Source organism: Pinus tabuliformis, chromosome 5_2, assembly GCF_031772625.1.
Source record: "Pinus tabuliformis cultivar Carrire ecotype Pingquan chromosome 5_2, CPIR1, whole genome shotgun sequence".
Taxonomy (NCBI): Eukaryota; Viridiplantae; Streptophyta; class Pinopsida; order Pinales; family Pinaceae; genus Pinus; species Pinus tabuliformis.
The window spans coordinates 1,132,067,348-1,132,088,409 of record NC_142306.1 but is presented as its reverse complement, the minus strand read 5'-3'; positions in this window follow the sequence as shown (position 1 = coordinate 1,132,088,409).

The window sequence follows — 21,062 nt, the reverse complement described above, 5'->3', positions numbered from 1 at the left end:
TGCGCTACGCGTTGGAGGTGTGCGCTACGCATCGGGCAGTGCGCTACGCATTGGGTTAGGGCAGCCAGTGTAAAAATACACAGGCACTACGCATTAGGCTGTGCGCTACGCACTGGGATAGTGCGCTATGCACTCAGTCCAGCAAAAAAATTTGTTTATATTCATGCGCCCAGATTGTGTCTAATCGCCTCCAAATCTGCAAGTAGGTGTTCTATGACCGTTTCAATCAATTTGATATTGTTTATAGTGTGTTTGAAGAGAGGTGTGATGTGTTGGGTGTAAAAAACAAATGAAACCCTAGGCCAACAAATGAAACCCTAGGCCCCATCAAAATCTTCCTTAAGGGTGTTTATGGATGATTGGTGAAGATTTTTCTGCTCTCCCTTGGCGAAACACAGCCTCATACCCATTTGTAAGCTTTGAGCCAACAACACTTCATACCTTTTTCCATTTGACAAACTGTCCTTATGACTGTTTTATACCCAATACATTAAAACAGAATGTCCATTATGGCATAAGTCTTATGATGTTTGGTTGGCCTTTGAGTATGTATTGACATTGTGATTTCACCACACCTACAACATACATATTGCAGACCTCCTATATATTGCAGTCATTGTGATTTCAAAGCCATGTCCGACTCAAATTTAGTTTATGAGTAGGAGAATGACAGTGATTCCACAACAGAGGGTAATGTGCCTCGGAGGCCTCGCAGAGGTGGTAAAGGTGGAAAGCATCTCAGAGAAGAGCCCACTTCTTTGGCTCAATTACAGGCTTGCCGGCTTGCAATGGATTGTTTTCGCCACCAGTCATGCTATCACTATTGTGAGCTAATTTCACAAATTCAGCATCATCGTGAATTAGCTCGCTTGTTTGTTCTACATTTACATGATGACCATGTAAACCTTACCGGAGTTAATTTCATTTTGTCACCAGAAACTATTGTAGAGGCCACTGGGATACCAAATATTGGAGAGCAATGGAATAAGCATCAGCAGCTAGAGAAATCCTATTATGAGCCATACATCAAACCTGGGTATATGAGGCACTTGAGCAGAGTTTTTCCTTTCCAGTACCTGAATGATCAGTTTGCACCTTTGATGAAACTCATCATTAAGTATTTCAGCTATGAGGGCAGATTCTCCCATCTTTATGCGTACCATGTCTATTTTTTGATGCATTTTACAAGGGTACGTCTGATGAATATTCCATACTTCATGTTTCACAACATAGAGAGGATGGTTGTTTTAGTACAAAGGAAGACCCCAGCACAGCAACATAGGAGTATTTATCATTATGCACTGATCAAGATCATAGTGGTTCATCAGTTGGCACAGCAGGGCATTACTTGGGAGGATTTCATTTCTCGTGATTTCTTCACAGTGCCACAGCCACCTCCCAAGATAGTTCATGATGAGGGAGGGCCTTCACATCAGTTTGACATTCATGAGACCGAGCATGTCAATGCTCCAGCATGTGTGACATATCAGTGAGGCCACGGGGCCTTATTTGCAGCTACACGACGAGTACTATCTCCACATGGTGTGGAAGGGGTCTCGCCTTCTTTTTTAGTACAGGTTGTTGAACTAGGTTGTCATTGATGTCAATATGGCAATATTCTGAATACTAGAGGATGACATGAAGCCAAGGGGATGCAGAGCAGATTCATGAAGAGACAGGAGCAAAGGCCATCAGGATAGCTGAGCCATATATATATATATATATATATATATATATAGATATATATATATATATATATATATATATATAGATATATATATATATATATATATATATATATATATATATATATATATATATATATATATATATATATATATATATATCATATATATATGCGGAAACAGACATATATGCAAGGAGGTGGTCTTTGAAAGACACTGCCAAGCCAAGAGGAGTAGATGGAGATGAGAGGAGCAGACAGAGCCACCAAGCCATCGGAGAGCCTTGTTAAAGCAAGAGGAACGCTGCCTGTAAAACAGGCATATCAGAGAAAATGGAGCAAATGGACCGAGAGGAGCAGATGGAGCAAGAGGAGCCATCGGAGGAGCTATCGGATCCATACTTATAGACCATACATATATGCCAAAGAAGAGGAGCAATGGAGCAGACAGAGTTAGCGGAGCTACAGGAGAAAACAAAGCAAATGGAACAGAGCATATATATATGCCATATATATGCTCCATTAAACGAAACATTGGGCGAACGTGAATTCTTATTAAGATTGGTCCAGACCCATATCAGGTCCGAAACCAATATCGCATCGGAGGAGTGGAGCCTTTCGGAACCGCCGAAGTGTATGTTCCGAAATCCCCGAGCCGAAGTATTATGAAGTGCAGCAGATAAGGATTTTGGGTCCGAAATCAATATCGCATCGGAGGAGTGGAGCCTTTCGCAACCACCGAAGTGTATGCTCCAACAGACCGGAGCTGAACCATTATAAAGGGGAGCATAAAGTAATATCGGGTCTGCAAAGGCCTTTGGGACTGTTAAGTGTAAGCTCCGACTGTCCGGAGCCGAAATTATTATGAAGCCAAGTTTAAGGAACATCGGGTCCGCGGAGGCCTTATATCACATCGGAGCAGCGATTAACGAAATCGCCAAAATCATCCGGACCCGAAATCATTATATAATGGGTCATTAAAGGTTATCGGGTCCGCAAGAGCTTAGGACTGTACGCCCATAAACGGAGCCGAAATAATATACAGAACAAATGAATGGGCCGTCGGGTCCGCAGAACTATCGCATCGCAAGAGGCCGCGATAACCTCGATATCCCGGACCCGAAGTCATTTTAGAAAGGGATGTAAGAGCTATCGGGTCTGCAAGGGCGTCGGAGGTTGGAGTTAAGGGATTAATTGGGATCGCTGAAATCCGGACACGCTGATAATTATAAAGGCGGGCGGATAAGATTTGAAATCCGTGAATGTTCATATTGAGCAGAATTACATGGGTTCCCGTGTATTAAAATATATGTGACCGCGGGGTTTTATAGTGTTGGCCATATATTTGTATATGTGCATTTCCGCGGGGCTTTAAAGCTTAGCCCAATAGTTAACACGTGGTTGGGCGGTGGCTTTCGATGGGTGATTAAAAGCGTCGATAAAAAGGTGGCTCTGATTCTAAGTAAGTCCAAGGTTTATAGAAGGCACATAGCCTAAGGAAGGCTTCCGATAGACATAAAAGTAGTGATAAAAGGGTGGCTCCGATTCTAAAGTGTGGAGGCGAAAAACTGTGAGGAACAGTCCTAATAGTGCGGGAGACCAAATCATGGCGATTATGATTATGATAAGGACGTGTGTTATGAAAACAGCTCAAGAAAAGATAGAAAAGATAGATCAACGCCTTAGAATTCAGCCTCTTCAAGGGGGCAACCTCCTTTACATTACATAAATGAACAATTCTTGGATGATACAAATGACAAAACCTCCTTTCTATATATAGGAGTCTAGGGAGTCACAATATAATCCAGCCGACCTAACAATAATAATATAAAGCCACAAAAATAACAATAGAGAGATTCTATGGGGCACAGAAATAACAATATGGGGGTAATAGGGGCACAACAATATAAATAAGGGGTATAACTACAATAGTAATGGGGTAATCACTAGTATTATAGGGACCCAACATGCCCCTCTCCTTCAAAAAAGTGTTGTCCTCAATGCTTGAGTAGTTCTGGATACTTCTGCATAAAATTCTCATCCTCCCATGTGGAATCTTCAGCGGATAAGTTCTTCCACTTGATAAGATACTCTGAAATTGATCGATTTCGTAGCTGTCGAGTTCTTGTTTCTGTGACTACTTCCGGTTCCAATATAATTTTTCCTTCCTCATCAAGTTCTGGCAATATTGTTTGAATTGGGAGCTTGTCACCTATAACCTTCTTTAAACATGAAACATGGAAAACTGGGTGCAATCGAGAAGCTGCAGGAAGCTCCAATTTGTATGCCATAGTACCAATCTTTTGCAACACCTTGTACGGACCATAATACTTTGGTGATAATTTATTATCCTTCTTAGCTTGCTTTAGGGACATTTGCTTATATGGTTGTAGCCGTAGGAATACCCAATCACCTACATCAAAACTTCTTTCACTGCGATGTTGATCTGCCTGTTGTTTCATTCTATTTTGTGCCAACACGAGGTTATCCTTTAAGAGTTGGAGGACTTGTTGTTGATGTTCGATGTGATGTTCCACTGCATGAACCTTAGAATTTTCTCTTAAATATGTTGTGATGGATGGTGGTTGATACCCATAAAGTGCCATAAATGGGGTCATTTTTGTTGCTGTATGGAAGGAAGTGTTATACCACCATTCAGCCAGAGGCAACCATTTGACCCATTGTGTCTGTTTATCAGATACAAAGCAACGAAGATATCCTTCCAAACATTTGTTTACTATCTCAGTTTTCCCATCAGATTGAGGATGATAAGATGAGCTATGAGCTAACTGAGTACCAAGACAAGAAAATAATTCTGTCCAAAAATTTCCAGTGAAAATGGGATCTCTGTCACTTACAATAATCTTTGGGTTTCCATGTAGCTTTTGAACTGTTTCCATAAATGCAGTAGAAACTGTACTGGCTTTAAATGGATGTGATAATGCACAAAAGTGTGCATACCTGGTAAGTCTGTCAACTACCACCATGATGACACTCTTTCCCTCAGACTTGGGTAAACCTGTGATAAAATCCATTGAAACCTCCTCCCAATGTTGGCTTGGAATGGATAAAGGTTGTAATAGACCCGGTGTCTTAATTGTTTCAACTTTATTTTGCTGGCAAACCAAACATTCCGCCACAAACTTTTGAATATCTGATTTAAGGCCATCCCAAAAAAATTCCTTCTTAACCCTGTGGTAAGTTTTTAAAAATCCTGAGTGCCCTCCTAAGGGAGAAGTGTGCAATTCCATAAAAATCTTTTGTTTTAGCTGGGAATTCTTACAGAGGTATAAGCGATCTTTGTACCATAACAAATCATTTTGCCAGCTAAATGTATCAGAAGTACTGGAATCTTGTTGTAGCTTTCGAATAAGTGCCCACACTTCTTCGTCATTCTTCCATTCCTCCCTTGCTTCGTTTATCCAATCTGGTTGGATAATAGAAATGGCACACAACAATGCTTCCACATCCTCATCCTTTCTTGAGAGTGCATCTGCCACCACATTTTGCTTCCCTTTTTTGTAGATGATTTCAAAGTCATAACCCAACATCTTTGTGACCCACTTTTGTTGCTCTTCAGAGGATAATCTTTGTTCTAAAAAGTATTTAAGGCTATCATGATCCATTTTTACCTTGAAGTGTCTTCCCATTAGGTAGGGTCGCCATTTCTTAAGTGCATGGAGTATTGCCAACATTTCCTTCTCATAAATAGCTTTTCTTAAAAACTTTCCCTTGATTGGACGACTTTCAAAAGCAATGGGTCTTTCATCTTGCATTAAAACAGCACCAATTCCATTTCCTGAAGCATCACATTCCACAATAAAGGTTTTTGTGAAGTCTGGTGTAGCTAAGACTGGTGCTTGGCACATTGCCTCTTTAAGATGTTCAAAGGCCTTTGTTGCTTCCGGAGTCCATGAAAATGAATCTTTCTTCAATAATGTTGTTAGAGGTGCTGCTATTCTCCCATAATTCTTAACAAACTTGCGATAATACCCTGTCAACCCAAGAAATCCTCGCAGATGCTTTATGGATGTGGGGATTTTCCATTCCTTAATGGCTTTAATTTTGCTAGGGTCTACCTTAACTCCTTCATGAGATACAATATGACCCAAATATTCCACCTCCTGGACTCCAAAGAAACATTTGGATCTTTTTGCATATAATTGTTTCTCCTCCAATAGTTGTAGCACCCTGTCAACATGTTCAACATGATCCTTCCAAGACTTGTTGTAGATTAGTATATCATCAAAAAATACTAACACAAATTTTCTAAGGAATGGTTTGAAAATTGAATTCATCAAACCTTGAAATGTTGAAGGTGCATTGGTAAGGCCAAAAGGCATGACCAAAAATTCATAATGACCCTCATGAGTTCTAAATGCCGTTTTCAGAATGTCTTCAATCTTCATTCTGATTTGATGATATCCCGAACGAAGATCCAACTTGGTGAAGTAAATTGATCCATGCAATTCATCCAGTAATTCATCAATAACAGGAATGGGGAACTTATCTTTAATAGTGAGCTTGTTGAGCTCCCTATAATCCGGACACATGCGCCATGATCCATCCTTCTTGTGCACCAATACTACTGGAGCTAAGAAAGAACTTTGACTCGGTTGAATTATACCAGCCTCTAGCATTTCTGCAACCATACGTTCAATTTCACTTTTTTGGACATAGGGATATCTGTACGGCCTGATGTTTGGAGGAACACTTCCTGGAATCAGATGAATAGCATGATCATGATCACGCATAGGTGGGAGACCCTTGGGAGTCTCAAATACCTTGGAATGATTGTCCAGGACTTTTTGGAGATCTGGAGAAATAGATGATTCCAATGTGGAAACATCTAGCGAGCATAATTGTGCAATTACACATCTTTTCTCCTTTTTTAGAAGCTTTGTCATACCATGAGAGCTGATTATCTTTCCTGGTTTCCCTGCAATACCCCTTAATTCAACTTCCTTTCCTTCCGTAGAAAATTTGATGAAAAGTTCTTGAAAATTAAAAGCTATTGTACCCAAGGATTGTAGCCATTGGACTCCTAGTACAACATCCGCACCTCCCATTGGAATGGAAAGCATTGGGCTAGTCAATACATATTCTCCCATGGATAGCTTGATATTATGGCACTTTCCAGAGCAATTTATTGTTCCTCCATTTGCAATCATCACTTGACACTCTGGTGCTGGATATAGGAAGCAATTCAATTCTTTTGCTACCCTACAATGAATAAAATTGTGGGTGCTTCCTGAATCAATCAACACTATTACCTTTTTCTTCTTGATTTGTCCTTCTATCTTGATGGTTTGAGGAGTGGTAATTCCTGCCAATGCATTACAAGATATGGTCGGATTTATTTTTTCTTCATCTAGGCTTTGTTCCTGAAGTATATCTTCTTCTTTTGACCTTTCTTGCTCCTTTTCTTCTTCCTCTTCACAATCTATGTAGAATAATTTCTTCTCAGCACACTTATGACCTTTAGTGTATTTGCTATCACAACTGTAACAAAGCCTTTTTGCTCTTTTTTCTTCCAATTGTTGTGGTGTCAACCTTATAGGTTGTGGAAGACTAGGGGCAACAACACTTCCGTCTTTATAGTTGTGAGTGGTATGCTTCCTGGTTGCCATAATTTTGCTTTCCATTTTTCTTGCTAACCTGAATGCCTTCTCTAATGAATCAGGTTCCCAAAGGCGAACATCATGTTGGATATTATCCTTTAAAGACCCTATGAACACATCAATCCTATGCTCCTCTGGAATATCTTTTACCCTTATGTTCAATTTTTGGAACTCCTCAATGTGCTCCATTACTGAACCCTTTTGTTTGAGACTTATCAATTGGCTAAAAAAAGTGTTGCTTTTTGTATCTTCATAATGTGCTATCAATTCTTCCGTAAAAATTGCCCAAGTGATAAATTTTTTATGAGAGCAAAGCCATTGATACCATACAAACTGATTTGGTTCCAAATATACAGTTGCCATACGTACCTTTTGTGCATTTTGCACATTATTGAGATCGAAGAATTGCTCCATCTGTAATATCCATGTGGCGGGATCCTTGCCATCAAACTTCCTCATATCGATTTTTGGAATATGGTGATTCTTCGATCCAACATTAGCGTCTATGGAATCATGATTAACATTTCTTTTGTTCTCATCATGAGTTTCCTTTACTACCTTTTCACCATTAGTGACCCTTTCTTGTAGCAACTTCTTCAATTCTTCCATGTCTGTCTTCATATATATCTTCAAATCTGCCATGTCTCTCTTCAAATCTGTCTTCAAATCATCCATATTAGCTTCCATGCCCTTTATCTTAGATTCCACGCCATTTATCTTAGGTTCCACACCATTTATCTTAGATTCCACGCCACTTATCTTAGCTTCTGTTAGCTTTTGTGAGCGTGACATTTGTTGCACTTGTTCTTGTAATTTTGATATATCATGTAGCATTTCTTCCTCTTCTTCATGAGTCATGCTAGAGCTTTCAGGTTCCTTACTAGGTGTTTGAATTTTCTTTCCTCGGGGCATCAGTTACCGATAATAATGCTTTACTATGCCCTTTGAATTCCGTTAAACCAAGATTACACAAAAATTTAAAAAACAAACTACACACATTTTTTCACTTTATAGAAGCCTGATATTGAATCTGATGTATCTCTGTAATTTTGGATCATCCAATTTTGAAATTGCTATCTGTAGTAGCCTTCTGTGTCCTCTTTCCAATGCCACAAGTATGAGCCAAATTGGTTTCTCCAAGGAAGAGTTATGTGAAATCTCCCACAATGACTTTTTTTTAGACTGGTTCAGTAGAGCGAATTTGTACGACATGCCATGAGTCACTGTTTCAACCTTTGAATCTGAAACACACACACAATAAGCTACAGTCCGTTCTCTTAGTGTACCTTCTTACAAAATTTCAATCCGATCCCCAGAGATAAAGTTATGACGATTTTCCCCAGGTCACCTGTTTTGAATGTAATTCAGGAGTCTGCAAAAAGACCAACTTCCTCAGATCATATCTCCCCAAATATCGCGCGAAAAGCTCTGAAATTCAGACCCAAGGTTCAGCGAAATTTATTCTCAAATGGGTTTTTTTTGCGACTTCTGAAACGTCACAGAAAAAAAGTTATAGTGAAAATTCCACGATGATCTGTTTGGACCAGCGAAACCCTAGAATCCAAAGCTTTGATACCAAATGTTATGAAACCGGCTCAAGAAAAGATAGAAAAGATAGATCAACGCCTTAGAATTCAGCCTCTTTGAGGGGGCAACCTCCTTTACATTACATAAATGAACAATTCTTGGATGATACAAATGACAAAACCTCCTTTCTATATATAGGAGTCTAGGGAGTCACAATATAATCCAGCCGACCTAACAATAATAATATAAAGCCACAAAAATAACAATAGAGGGATTCTATGGGGCACAGAAATAACAATATGGGGGTAATAGGGGCACAACAATATAAATAAGGGGTATAACTACAATATTAATGGGGTAATCACTAGTATTATAGGGACCCAACAACTTGGCTGTCCGTTAAAAAATGCCATCCCCGTGTATGCCCACAATCATTGGCAAAGCAGCACTGTTACAAGTTTTTGAACTTGTGTTCTCTACGGATGACTCGATCCTTGCTCATTGATTCAATGTGTCCTATGAAAATGAATGGACAGAGGAAGCTACAATGAAAAACAAGCCAACAAGTGAGGAAGCTGAAGCAAGCGAGAAGGAAGCCGAAGAGCCAGCGAGAAAGAGGAAACGAATGGACAAAGACAGGTATGCATAAAACAATAAATAGAGGACTGCATGTGTTGTGATGGTTGTTGCAAACAAACCAGAATATGAGGTAGCAGAAGCCGCAGAGGTGGTGGAGCATTGTTTGAATTTGCTAGTGAACACTGCTGCGGCTGTTGAACACTGTTAGAACTGTTGTGGGGGTGAAGAACTAGAGTGTGAGGTAGTAAAAGCAGCGGAGGCTGTAGAGGCTGCAGAAGCAGCGGAGGTTATAGAGGCAGCAGCAGCAGAAAAGGCTATTGGAGACTATGCGTGGGCAGTGTGCAGAGCTATGAAGACTCATCCATAAGAAGACATGGTTGTCATTGATACAGTAGTTTGGAGACTACAGTGAAGCTGTAAATAGACAGAACTCAGCAGAGAAGAGTTCTGAGAGCAGAAGGATTGGAGTCCTTGGGGTTGGAGCCTTAAAAGTGAGAAGGATGGGAGTCCTTGAGGCTGGTGCCTCAGAAGTGAGATTGGATTGGAGTCCTTGGGGTTAGTGCCTCAAAAGCAGGAAGGATTGAAGTCCTTGGGAGTTGGTGCTCTTAAGTCCAAGATTGGTGTCTTGGGAAAATAGAGTTGGTGCCCTGGAGGTTGGAGCCTCACCAAAGTCCAAGTTGGAGCTTGGCAACCGATTGTGACCATCTATTGTATTTATTTTACTGCACAGTTATATTAATAAAAGCATTTATTCTTGCTGTTCATATTGTGTTCTGAATATATATGTTTTAACTGGTAAAACAATAGTGGGAAAAAGAAATACTGATTCACCCCCCCTCTCAGTATTTCCAACAATTGGTATCAGAGCAGGTTCCTTCATTCAAAGCTTAACAGCTTGAAGGTTGACTCTTAGAACACAAATGGCGAGATCAAGGAAGAAAGTCTCCAATCCTCCTAAGGATGTGTCTCCCTCTACTACTAAAATAGAAGACAATGAATTTGAGGAGGCTCCAAGGCTCAATGGGAACTTTAATATATGGGAAGTAAGAATGAGGAATTTCTTACAAACTCAAGACTTTGAAATCTGGAAATTTGTGATTGATGATAGCAGTATGGATGAAAAATCCAAGGAGTACAATGCAAAAGCAGTAAAGGCAATCTTGAATGGGCTACCTGATTCTGTAAAGAACATGTTAGAGTCGATCTAGTAGCCCTCCACCAGAGATCAAAGCTCTTTGCATTTCATGATTAGGTGTCCCATCAGTGTGATCATGTTGCATTCCGTTAGGCATGCCATAATCTTGGTGGAGGGAGTTTGTGTCGTTATTCCCCTCTTGTTTGGCACTGCTGGATCATGTTTTCTTGAGTAAATAAAATCTTCACAAGGTCATTTCCCTGTTTTAAATGTCAAGGTCTTAGGTCTAGGGTTGAGTCAAGCTTTGTCTTGAGATGTCATAAAGGACCAGCAGGCCAGAGGGATGTCCGTCATAAAGCATCATTTTAATAACTCTTATCATTGTACAACTAATTTTTACCTTGTTTTCAAAAACCCTGTTTTTGAAGACAAAGGTCATTATCTCATTTTTGTAAAAATTTGTAAAAAGTTCAAATTCTCCGAAAGTTGGCATGCAGCCTTGGTCTCCTTTGCCAAGACATCTCAGAAGCTATCCCTGCAAAAAATTTCAAGAGAAATCATCATTTCAACCAATTTATTTTGAAAAAAGGAAACCAGAAGTCAGCAGCAATTAATTCAAAAAAGTGTCATTTCAAAAACATTATAAAGTGGGTTTTGGGCAAATTGAATTCAAAATTGAGCCTATAAAAGCCCCTCCCTCCTCATTGGTAACTCATTTTCCTCTCACACTTCAAGAGAATACTTGTCAATTCGATTTCAAAGTTCATTGGGCGAATTGGGCAATTACAGCGGCGCACTACACATCAGAGGAGGCGCGCTACGCATTGGGGGCGCACTACGCATCAGCGCACATTTTCCAGTGCAAATTAACTTAGGCACTACACGTTGGAGGTGCGCTATGCATCAGGCTGGGTGCGCTACGCGTAGGGTTTCTTGCTCCGGAAATCGCCAGCAAGCCACCAAAACTACTTCTCTCTCAAAATCTTTTCAGGTAGGCCTCTAATCCATGGTGATTTTGGTTTGGCTAAGATGAATGAGCAATGAACATGCAAAAAATGCCATGCTAATATGGAGTAAAAACCCTACCTTGCTGTGTCAAAATTTAAAAATGTAAATGTGCTAGGGTTTCATTGAAATTTGTTGCCCAAGGTTACCCATTTTCCATTCCTCTTTCCCCATATTTTCATCACCATTTTCCTTGACATTTTTCCATGCAATCATATAATTTCCCTATTAAAAATCATTAAAATCCATAAACCCTACTAATTCCTAAAACCCTATGTAAATTTCCTAAACCCTACTTCCCATTAAAATCCCACAAATTATGATTGTATATGTTCCATGTTCCTTTCCTAAAATTTCCTTTCACATTTGTTTTCCCTAATCCCCTCAATGTTCCCTTTTCCCTAACATTTCCCATGTGTGTTTGTCCCCTTGGTAACAACATTTAAATAAGTCAAAACAACAGTTCATTGGGTGCACAGTCAGCATTATTTTTCAGTCACTTGCCTCCAAAACCATGTCAGAAACAGAGTCAGATTATGAGCAGAGCTATGACAGTGATACATCACCAGAGGTAGAAGTGCCAAGGAGGCATCATAAGGGTTGTAAGGGTGGTCGGCATGTCAGAGAGGAGCCCACTTCATTGGCTCATTGTCGTGCGGAAATAGTCGTTTGTGCGGACACAACTGACCTCCCTAGGAGTCTAAACTCTCTAGCGACAAACAAGACAAAATGGAGTGATCTTTCTCTAAATACACCTTTTACAACATGAAAACTACAAGTGTTTAGGCTTACCTTATTCCAAAACGCTGTTGTTGAAGTCCGTTCTTGACGATCCGGATGAGCTCCTCCTTCAAGTCAATTCCTGCAACCACAAACAATCAAACAATTACCAAGCACTTGCATTTCATATAATAAAACATATATTCAACATGCAGACCAAGGAACACATGAAATAACTCATTAACACAAGCTATTGAGAAAAATAAACCAGTTTGTATTAATAACGAAACAAAGAAACTCTTACAACCTGGCCTTGGTGTTGTGCAAGTTCCTCCCAGGGTCCATCAAGGGTTTTCCTCTACTTTGACAAAACTCACCCACTTCCAAGTAGAATCAAGTAAAGACAATCTCTCCTCACAAGGCTCTAAATGGAAGACCTAAATCCTGCAGCATTTACCCAAAGAAAATGTATAGCTCCAACCTCTCCTCCCTCTGGCTCAATGTCTTTATTTATAGTGCTGTAAAGAGGTTATTCAGGTCCACCATCAATGGGATAATCCCCCTCTTTGGGTGGGATAGCTCCCTTATTGATGGGATAGGTTCCTCCTTAATAGAGATACATGAACCAACTGGAGGCGCATCCAATTCATCAAACCGACCTCTAGAAAGTTCTAGAAGTAACCACAAGTAACTTTTTTAAGATGAAACTCGCGCATTTTGCCTTTTACAGAAGGACGCACCTGTCCCTTAACATACAGAGCGTCCAAGGACGCACCTTTTGTGAACATGGTCAGCGTCCCCGCAGGTAAGGCTAGAGAGAACCTGCAACCCCAGAGATAAACATATTTTTTACAAGACTTTCTCTCTTCTTTGAGTTTGAGATGGATAACAGAGGCATAAGACTTGCCTAAGAGGGTAGCATGACTGTTGATTTGAGCCATACTAACTGTAAGTGGTCATGGTGACATTTTTTAGTGTAACAGATTGCCCCCTAAAGTGCGAAGCCTGGAATAGATTTAGGGTTTTGTAATTCTAGGAAGGGTGAAGTGCTTTATCATTTCAAGGATTGTCTTGTGGATGACCTGGTTGGAACCTGCAATTTTCAACACAAAATACATGTATAAGATTATATCGTCACTGAGGTAGGCATTCCCATACTCAGATTCAAAACTTTAACTAATGGACTAACTATTCTGATACAGGAATGATCTTGCAGTACATCATTTTTATAGACTTTTGTAGACACAGTATGGACGCAGCCATCTGTTTATGATTAGTCTACATAGATAATGAATACAAAACTCCTCGCAGCCTGGATGGTAGAAACTAGATCCAGGGTCTTCACTTCTACTTCCCGAATTGGTACGATTCTAGCCATGTGATTAAATGATTCGATGTCGAACATGTTAGAAACCACTTGATTACCAGTCGATGATGCAAACTGTTAACAAGCATGAGAGAAACCACCAGTAATGTCAATGGTTCTCAAAGTACCAAGCACAACCCGTGAAATGTGAATAGATGTTTTGATGTCGAACACTTCACGGAATCCTTTGATCGAAAGTCAATGATGTAAACTGACGTCAAAGGCGAGAAACCTGCCATTGATGCACGCAGACTTCAAGGTGCTGTCAATTCCTAAGTCATCTTTCTAGATAATGTGTCGATGTCGATAGAAAACGACCCGTTGCAGGCAAGCCCGCAACACGAAATCATTGTTCAAGTTGAAGAAATGTTGCTGTAAGGACTGACTCAGGGATGGTCAAATGGATGACAAGTATTTTGCAGATGAAAGTTTTTGCTTGCAGACCTCTTGAACACATAACGACACGACAGATGGCTTGGTGATGAATAACTCAAAGTTAATCCCCGGAACCCGGTTAAAGACTTTCAAAGTGGTTTGGTCAACTGTGAGGTAAAAGATTTCCCAACCCAGGTGAATGAAAAGTGTCGTGTTCAAGAGTGGTAATAAAGTTTCTTTTGAGACAAAAGGTGACAAACAGGTTCATTCTTCTCTCTTTTCCCCCACCATTTCTGGCAAGTACCTCTTTATTTTTAACAAGCTTGAGGAGGATAACATATGCTTGATTATAAGCTCATCCTTCGGACGAGTCCAACCTAGTTTAAATTCGAACCCTAGGAAGGAGTGGTTCGTTCCTGTTTGTAATTGAACAGGTCCTTTACTGTAAAAGTTTAACGAGTCCAGTATAGGAGAAACTCGGCGTTTTTCATTTTTAGAGAGTCTGAAAAAACAAAAGGAGACTCCACGTTGAACTTTTTCGTACATTTGTGTCCCTCAAGCCCGAAAAAGTATAAAATAATACCTGGGGGAACCGCTTGATCTTGCGACCAAGGAGTACTTTCATAATTAGTGTCGTTGACCTGAAAAGTAAAAAGCGATCAAGGACACGTCGTTTTATTTCCTTATCGAGTTTGAAACGACAAAAACCCGGCAATCTTTTCCTGATTTTGCGGTCAGAAAAGAGCTAAAAGGGGACCGTCTTTTAATTCCGTTTTAACGAGTGTAAAAGAAACGCTCGGCGATCTTTTCATGTTTTAGGAGTCAGAAAAGGGCTTAAAAGAGAACTCCAAGGTTTCACTTTTTCGTAAGTTTTAACGAGTTCGAAAAAATGATAAAAATGTACTCATGGTTTTCACTTTTTCGTAAATTTTAATGAGTTCGAAAAAGGGATAAAAATGTACTCATATGACCGACTTTCAATTTAATTTACGAGCAGGAAAAGACGGAAAGAACTCGGCATTTTCATTTGTTTTACGAGAATGAAAAATAGCAAAATAATCTCGGGATTTTCATGAGTTTAACGAGTCTTGAAAATAACTGAAATTGACTCGAGATAAGTTTCATTTTTACAAAAGCTTGAAACAGATAAAAACTATGCTTCAAAGTAGTTTCATTTTTTCACAAGCTTGAAACAGAGATAAAACTGTGCTTGATGCCCCCTAAGCGTAACTGCTAGAGTGCATGCCCCCCTAGCTTCATTTCATTCAACCAGTTGGATGAAATGAAGGTTTGAGTTACGAGATCATTTGAAAGACTTGACCTTAAACTGTAATAAAATTATGCAAAAACTGAAATAACTAACCTAAATACTTAACATTTATGAGATCTAGTCAAACTCTCGACTCAAGTAGAGGAGGATTTGTTTCATTTTTTAACGAGCTTGACACAGGAAAAGAACTATGCTCGACTTCGGTTTCATGTTTACGCAAGCTTGAAACGAAAAACTATGCTTGTTACAGTTCACATGCCCCCAGCATAATGACACAAAACGAGGTACATGCCCCCCAAGCTTCATTGCATTCAATGAGGTGGATGGAATGAAGCTTTACTTTCAAGATCTTGGAAAGACTCGTGGGAGTTGTTTCATTTTTTAGTGAGCTTGACACAAGACAAGGAACTATGCTCATAACTACTTTCTACAATCTACTGAACAAAAACTCTACTTTAAAAACCTTGATTCATTTTTTAACGAGCTTGACACAAGACAAGGAACTATGCTCATGATCCTTGTTTCACTTTTTAATGAGCTTGACACAAGACAAGGAACTATGCTCATGACTACACTCTACAATCTACCTACTTAACCTACCCTTGTTTCATTTTTAAACGAGCTTGACACAAGACAAGGAACTATGCTCAAGACTCCTTGTTTCATCTTTTAACGAGCTTGACACAAGACAAGGAACTATGCTCAAAAAGTTCGCATGCCCCCAACATAATGATGCAAAGCGAGGTACATGCCCCCCAGGCTTCATTGCATTCAACCGGCTGGATGAAATGAAGGTTTACTTTCAATATTTAACTTGAAAAGGGAGTTGTTTCATTTTTAAGGAGGTTGACACAAGAAAAGAACTATCCTCATACCTGATTCATTTTTTAACGAGGTTGACTCAGTAACCGGAACTATCCTCGTACATGATTCATTTTTTAACGAGGTTGACTCAGTAACAGGAACTATCCTCAAAACCCTACTTTCTACAATCTACCTACATATCCTAAAGTCTACCTGATTCATTTTTTAATGAGGTTGACTCAGTAAAAGAACTATCCTCATTACAACCTATTTCATTTTTTAACGAGGTTGATACAGGAAAAAACTATCCTCGTACTCACTGATTCATTTTTTAACGAGGTTGACACAGTAAAAGGAACTTTCCTCACTGCAGCCTATTTCATTTTTTAACGAGGTTGATACAGGAAAAACTATCCTCGTAACACCCTATTTCATTTTTTAACGAGGTTGGCACAGGAAAAGGAACTATCCTCGCACACACTGATTCATTTTTTAACGAGGTCGACACAGTAAAAGGAACTTTCCTCGATTCACTGATTCATTTTTTAACGAGGTTGACACAGTAAAAGGAACTTTCCTCTCAAATCCTACTTTCCTATATAACCTATCCTTGTTTCATTGTTTTAACGAGGTTGACACAAGACAAGGAACTATCCTCGAACTAACTGATTCATTTTTTAACGAGGTTGACACAGTAAAAGGAACTTTCCTCAGAACTCCTTGTTTCATTTTTTAATGAGCTTGACACAAGACAAGAAACTATGCTCATGACTTCCAGTTTCATTTTTTAATGAGGTTGAGACTAGAAGAAACTATCCTCATGCTAGCCTGTTTCATTTTTTAACGAGGTTGATACAGGAAAAAACTATCCTCGTACTAACTCCTTGTTTCATTTTTTAATGAGGTTGATACAAGAAAAAACTATCCTCGCACACACTGATTCATTTTTTAATGAGGTTGACACAGTAAAAGGAACTTTCCTCACAACTCCTGATCATGGCTTCCAACTGGAAGAAAGACATGTCAATGGACGCACCTTGATCATGGCTTCCAAGAGATCTTCATCCGAAGGAAGAATACTTCTTGGGAAGGAACACATGTCAAGGGACTCAAAAGGGATAAGAACATCGTGTTCAAGTAATCCCATAGAGTTTTCCATGTCAATTACCGGAGCTAAATCAAAGGAAGATGAGCAAACAGTGAGAGGCTCACTTACATCGGTAACTGAAATCATGGGACCGGTTGCCACATAATTAACCCGTGGCAGGGTAGATACCACTTTAGAATCAGGAACATTTAGGGGTGTCATATTATTGGTAGTTGAAACAAGACTAGGGAACGAAAGCTGGTCTACAGTCACAATACTGCCATTGTGAGGGAAAGACATCACGCGAAAGAGTGTCGATACGACGGCTTTCATTGCATAAACATAGTCTCGCCCAAGGAGTAAATTGAAATCCAAGGGACCTCGAACTACCACAAGATCAATACAGACAGTTTTACCTTCCAAGGTAATGGAAAACTTAGGAAGGATCCCTAAAGGTTCACTAATGGTTCGGTTAAAAGCTTTCAGATTCTGCGTAATAGGCGCAAGCTGAGGGGAACCCAAAGCTTTCCAAACAGTTGAGGATAAAATACTAACAGAAGCACCTTCATCTACCTGAGTACGATGTATGTCCCTACCACCAGCCTTGACAATGATTTGGAAAGGGATGGAGGAAGGAAGACGAGGTTCTGTCAGTCTATTCCAATCAAAGGAAAAGACCTCAGTGCTTGGAGGGGGTTCTGTAGAAACAGGTGAAATGCCCCCTGGCATAGAAGAATCTGATGTAACAAGAAGAACCTGAGCGGTATGAAGTTCACTTTCTAAATGGAAAGTGGGATCGACCAAATGTGAAATTGAATCGACCACTTGATCAACTAATGGATCATCAACCTGAGTGACATGAGTTTCACTCTCCAATGGAAGAGTGTGATTGACTGTTCTTGAATTTAGATCAATCACTCCGTCAGTTGACGGCAGGATGGGAGAAAGTTTAGGGTAACCAGTTGGAAATTCTTGCTGTGGAACAGTAAGTTTTTCCAACAATGTTGAGGCTTCATCCATGTGAGGGCAAATATGAGTTTGATGACTCCCTTTGCATAACTTACAAGGAAACCTAACTTTACCCTTTTTCCCAGGAACTTGACTATCACTGGTTGATGGATCAATGGAAAGTTGATGAGATTTTTCTGACCATACTTCCAAGACCTTTGGAATACTAGGACAATTGACAAGGAAGTGGTCACCCTTACAAAGCCTGCAAGGGTATTTGGGTTTACGATGCATGTCGGAATTGTCCTCAACACAACTAACACTTACAGCCATGGTTGGTTGGTTGACTTCTTTCTTATCTTGCTTCTTCTTCTTCTTCTTCTTCTTCCCTTTCTTCTTCTTCTTAGCCTCCTGGTTACTAACATCAAGGCTTTTACCAGGCGAAGAGGAAGAAATGGAGGAAGAAAAATTAGGCGAAGAAGGTAAAGGGTCAACAGAAGGTTGGTGATGTTGAGATGGTGAACTCTGTTGAGGTGAAGCATCCGGTTGAGATGGAACAATTGGAGTATTTTGGGCCAACGAAGTTGAAAACAACCATATCGGTAAACCTATTGTAAATCCAGGTAATGACAAAGTAGCCATATAAGGAGGACCAACATTTCCAAAGTAAGGAAAAGTACTAGGATTCTCATTAGGAGGGGTTCCTAGGTTGATAAATTCCGGAACATTTGCCATTATATTCAACTTCAGTGAATTTTATTAACAATTTAAAACTAAAATTAACAATTCACAATTCACACTTAACAACTAAAATTCACAATTCACACCTATGGTCTCTAAAAGTAAAAACAAACAAATTAACACGCGCTATCAAATCTAGGAGTCAAACCACACACAAACAGTAAGCTCTCCGGACCGAAAACACTAGTTGGTGATGAAGCCCAACCTCGCAGAATTCAGTACAGAAATGGCGGGTGGAACAGTTACCCCGGCAACCTGCTTAATGAATAGACCGGCACAAGTTCCTCCACTTTAACCGTCTCGAAGTGAAGTGAACCCCTCGGAAAATCCAAGTGAGTATAACCGACGTCTGCTCCAGGTACAGTGGGACCTTCCCTCCACCGTCACCTCGGTAGAACCCTAAAGATTATGGTCACTAAGGTCACCAACAGTAACAAATACACCTGGGGGAATAGTCTAAACTCCGACAGCACGCAAGGGTAGAGTAGCAAGCTCAATCCCCTTACCGGTTCCTTGACAACAATCCAAGGTTTACCAATAAGTGACCCCTGGCTCCTCGACAATGGTTAATCCGAGGTTTACCATTTGTAATACGTACTGTCTGGCGTCGTTCCCAACGAGGGGGGAATGATCCCCTCACTGGTTCGGACACGAGCTCGTGCTTCTCCTTTAAGAGGAGCTTTCCCAGAGTGCAATTGAAACAATTGGATTTATTCTACTCAAGATAAACTATCTGTTTGGTTTTGTAGTCTTGGAGAGTTAAGTACTCACCTACTCCAAGACCCTAGCCTAAGCTATGTTGGTATTTCAGAGCCCTAGAAATGTAAAAATTACTAGATGAATTTTAATTAAGCGCTGTGTTATTAAGGCTGTTATTACTCAAATGGGTAAATGGAGATGAAACCAATGGTGTTATGACCCGACTCAACTGAATGCAATCGAATATGATAATGCAATCCTTTCAATTCGATGAATCTTAACTAGAGTAAGGAGAGAGTTTCCATTCACTTCCAACAATGCAAAAAATTGATCATTAAGAGAAAATTTAACAAATTCTCTAATGCACTAATTTCATCAAGAAAAACTAATGCAAATCAATTCCAAACCAATTTTTATTTTTATTTTTGTGTAAATTCAAATCAAAGAAAGTTGATCTAAATCTACGATTGATTTTTCAGAATGTAAACTATGCAATTGTAATCTATGCACAATTCACATGAAAAGTATGCAAATGTAATCTATGCACATTTTTCATTCATATTCTGAAACTGAGAACTCTAATTATGCAAATGTGATCTATGCAAGAGAATTCTCAAACACAAGATGATTCTAATGTAATCTAAGAACCAATCAAGTGCAAGTCGAGAAAATTGGGTGAGAGTTCCAAAGATCAAAACATAAAAACACTCAAAGGCGATTAACACTCATACACAATTTAGCCCCCCTGGCGAATGAGGGGGAAATTTTTTTGCAAAAACAAAAGCAAAAAGATGCAAAATTGTGAAAAGACTGAGAGAAACCTCCAAGTAATGACCAAAGGAAATCAAATTAAGAATTTCTCAAAAAAGAGACCCAAAACACCCAATTGATGAAAGCTAAAAACAGGAATGCTAATGAAACAAGTTCAGGTGAAAATTTTTGACAGGGTACTAAAGGATCTGGGCAGAAAACACTAAGAAAAAACAAAATCTAAAAGCAATTAAAGCAAAAATGGAGTTTTCCTAAATTTTTACAGGAAGACGCAGGCAACCCGTTAGAACAGGCGCAGGCCCGCTCTGTGCAAACGGCAACAGCGCGTCCGAAGACGCACTGTGCAGTACTCAGAGGGTGCATCCTTCTGGAAAAGTTAAGAAAAACCAAATCTAACTAAATCTAAAGCTAAGCCACCCAAATACTAATTCTCACAGTCAAAAACCAGAAAATAAAAATTATTTTCTCAGAGCAAAGTTCACACAAAGGAAAAGACTTTCACATTAATGGGTTCCCCAGCAGAGTCGCCAATTTGTCGTGCGGAAATAGTCGTTTGTGTGGACACAACTGACCTCCCTAGGAGTCTAAACTCTCTAGCGACAAACAAGACAAAATGGAGTGATCTTTCTCTAAATACACCTTTTACAACATGAAAACTACAAGTGTTTAGGCTTACCTTATTCCAAAACGCTGTTGTTGAAGTCCGTTCTTGACAATCCGGATGAGCTCC